Source organism: Oncorhynchus nerka, linkage group LG20, assembly GCF_034236695.1.
Source record: "Oncorhynchus nerka isolate Pitt River linkage group LG20, Oner_Uvic_2.0, whole genome shotgun sequence".
Taxonomy (NCBI): Eukaryota; Metazoa; Chordata; class Actinopteri; order Salmoniformes; family Salmonidae; genus Oncorhynchus; species Oncorhynchus nerka.
Genome location: NC_088415.1, coordinates 67,841,033 through 67,845,234, shown reverse-complemented (window position 1 = coordinate 67,845,234; position 4,202 = coordinate 67,841,033).

Here is a 4,202-nt window from a genome sequence, read left to right as displayed (position 1 = left end):
TTCTCCATGCCAGAACCAGCTCAGAGCTGCAAACTCTTTCTGCCTGCAGATGATATTCGGCTACGTGCTTTGTGATTGTGTAGGCTACTTTGTGCATGATTTCTATATTGTACTACATAATTCATAAGCCGTATACCTGCATTACACTGCTTCACTGCTTTAAAACGCATCAGTAGGGATTTAAAAGTGAATATAAGCAATGCCCACTGATAACAAAAAATGGTATTTTGCTTACCTGCATACCATCCATGACACCTTTGTGTTTTACAAAAAGTGCACTCTTCTACATGTGTGCGCTGGTATTACAGTTGCTGTCCTTTCAGAATCACCAACCCGTCACACTGAAGGCCTATGGGTTTGTCACTGAGCAAACATGTCTATAATATATATACAGGTTGTTAAGATATGCATTTTCCCAGAAAGGAGTGTATATATGTGGCCTTACGAAGCAGCGTTATGCACTGAGTGAATGGAAGCTGACCTGGTCTCAGCTGGTGTGTCCTCACCGTCAGACCGACTACAAATGCATCAGACACCAGACAATACCGAGAACACTCAATATGTAGTCGTACTACAACACCGCTTTAGTGTGTACAATCAATCAAATCAAATGGAACACAAACTTGTGTTTGTTTAGGTTTGTACCGTATGATCTTTTGTACAAGTGAGGAGGAGGAATACTAGGCTGAACCACCCAGTCAGGCCCCTGCTCCATGCTCCCAGGGCAGCAGAGTAGAACAGCAGTTAGGGGGGAGATGAATGACCCTCAGCCCTGGTGGGTCAACCAGCCCAGCCCAGGGTAGGGTACAGTAGGCCACAGCTAGGGCTCCTCAGGACCTCAGGCCTTGCGGTCTGTCGACCTGTCATGATTGAGAAGCTACACATGCAGCTGAATGGATGGATAATGTAGGGAAGAGTAATACCTTGACAGGGGGCTCAGGTAATGCAACCCATATTCTCTCTTTAAGATGAGGTGCACAAAACACAACACAGAGAAAAGTATGGTAGCCCTGTCCACGCATGCAGTTATATAGTTATTGTTGGATTGACCTGTGCTGTGTTAGTGTGTAACCTGTGTATGTGCATGCGTTTGTGTGTAATGCTAGCACTCGTATTTGTCCTGCAGAAAGACCTTGTGTGGAATGGGGTCTCAGTGAGAGGAGAGTGGTTACTTTATTCTCTCTCGTGCTGCTGGGGGCTATGGCTGTATTAATGCAATGCCGGGGATCTTTGAAGTTGTGACTTTATGAGACAAAAGCTAATTTCCTTCCCTTTGTTCATTATCGGGACTGACTTCCAACTGAGCGGAGACCACACTGTGCTAATTATTCCATTCATGAGTCGACTCTAAAGTGCGTAATGGATTTCACTGGGCCTCTCACAGGTAAAGCGGTGTGGGAGAGCATAGAGAGAGAGAGACACATCTCAGGGAGATTCTATGTCTGCCTTGGCCCTGACACTGACCAATAGGAATCTGCCTTATTGGATGCATCTTACTCCATTCAGGGTTGTATTCACAAAGGTACACTGTAGTAAAACGTAACAAAGCGTTGTTTGGGTAGTTCCCCCCTGTTTCTGTCAGTTTTCTTCCATTTGGTGCCTAATGAATATGCCTAGTTCCCTATCCACATTGTGTTGAGGGAACAGGAAGTACATATCACTATTTCACTAATGGCCTTAATGAGTTTTTTTTATATGCATCTGTTTGCTGTTACTATATCTGGCTCCTATAAACTAGCAATGAAACCATTTTTTAGATGTTTGAATGTGGGAGCATGTTTTTAGTTGATTTTAGCAGATGGTTTCTGCCCGAAAGGAGAATGGCAGTGTTAGGTCTGGCAGCACGAGACTACGTTTGTGTAAGTGAATGATGCAAGACAACCCTGTCTGTTCTTGCAAATTATGTGATGTTCTTGCAAATATTTATTGTAACCCTTTTTTAAGATCAAACCACTTTTCTGCTCATTGCGGTTCAAACTCATATGCTAAGTTCATTCTGAGTAGAGCATATAGAAACGAATGAATACAGGCCCTGAGCCAGTGGAAGTCAACCAATTCCAACATGTGACATAATGGGATTTCCATCTGTATTACAAATAAGGCTTGGCAGGACATGTGGGAAATGGCTACAACATTCCATCTTCAAAAGAGCGGGTGTCAAAATGTCACTCATACAGTTGAAGTCGGAAGTTAGCCAAATACATTTAAACTCAGTTTTTCACAATTCCTGGCATTTAATCCTAGTAAAAATCCCCTATCTTAAGTCAGTTAGGATCACCACTTTATTTAGGATATTTTTGGGGGTTACTACATGATTCCATATGTGTTATTTCATAGTTTTGATGTCTTCACTATTATTTGACAATGTAGAAAATAGTAAAAATAAAGAAAAACCCTTGAATGAGTAGGCCTGTCCAAACTTTTCACTGGTACTGTATGTTGAAGAAGGTGGGGTTCAAGTTGCATCCCTGTCTGACCCCTCGACCCTGAGGAAAGAAATGTGTGTTTAAAAAATAGATATATATTAACCATATACTTGTTTGTGTACATGTATTTTAAAATATTGCATTTTCTCCCCCAACACTGCTTTCCATCAGTTTATATAGCAGACCATCATGCCTAATAGAGTCAAAAGCTTTTTTTTTTTTTTTTAAATCAACAAGGCATGAGAAGACTTTGCTTTTGTTTAGTTAGTTTGCCATTTAGGGTGTACAGGGTGCATATGTGATCCATAGTGTGGTAATTTGGGAAAAAGACTATTTGACATTTGTTTAGGACATTGTTTTCACTGAGGAAGTGCAGGAGTCTGCTGTTAGTGATAATGCAGAGGATTTTCCAGAAGTTGCTGTTGAAGCATTGTTATTGGGGCCCGAATTTATCTCAACTTGCGTCAATTGGGGCGATCAGTTCTTGGTTCCAAATATTGGGGAAGATTCCAGAGCTGAGGATGATGTTAAAGACTTTAAGTATAACCAATTGGAATTTGTGGTCTGTATATTTTATAATTTCATGTAGAATACCATCAACACCACAGGCATTTTTGGGTTGGAGGGTTTGCATTTTGTCCTGTAGTTAATTCAATGTAATTGGAGAATCCAGGGGGTTCTGGTAGTCTTTAATAGCTGGTTTTAAGATGTGTAATTGATCATGTAAATGTTTTTGCTGTTTGTTCTTTGTTATAGGGCCAAAAAGGTTGGAGAAGTGGTTTATCCATCTCCATTTTGGATAGATAGCTCGTGTTGTTGTTTGTTTAGTGTGTTCCAATTTTCCCAGAAGTGGTTATATTCCATGGATTCTTCAATTACATTGAGTTGGTTTCTGATGTGTTGTTCCTTCTTTTTCCTTAGTGTATAACTGTACTGTTTTAGTGTTTTACAATAGTAAAGCTGTAGGCTCCGGTTTTCTTGGTCTCTGTGTTTTTGGTTGAATAGTTTTCTCAATTTATTTCTTAGGTTTTTGCAATCTTCATCAAAACATTTGTCATTGTTGTTGATTTTCTTAGGTTGCCTGCTTCAAATGTTTTGATTTGATAGGGAAGCTGAATGGTCAAATAGACTGTTTAGGCCAAGTTCACACCTTCACTATTGCAGCGAAATGTTTTGTCCGGGAAGTTGTATAAAAGGGATAGAATTTGTTGCCCAGTAGTTTTCTGGTAGGTTTCTACACTACTTTCCTTCCATCTATAGCATGTCTTAATAGTCTGCAGTTTGTTTGACTTTGATATTTCTTGATGCAGTGTTGCTCTGTTCAAGTGTGATTTTTCTGTGATCTGATAGGGTTGTCAGTGGACTGACTGTTACTCTCTGAGGGTCTGGGTTGACGTCAGTGATAAAGTAATCTACAGTACTTCTGCTAAGTAATGAGCTGTAGGTGTACCTACTGTATGAGTCCCCTTGAAGCCTACCATTGACTTTGTACAGACCCGACATGCGACAGAGCTGCAGCAGTTGTGACCCATTTTTTTCTTCTTTTGTCGTAATTGTGTCTATGTGAGCATATTGGGGAGGGAATGCTGTCACCTCCAGGTAGGTGTTTGTCCTCCTGTGTGCTGAGAGTGTCAGTTTCTTGTCCAGTTCTGGCATTTAGGTCACCACACAATTGTACATGTCCCTGGGCCTAGAAGTGGTTGATCTCCCCCTCTAGGATGGAGAAGCTGTCATCGTTAAAGTATGGGGATTCTATTGGGGGGGGGGGGGGGTGTA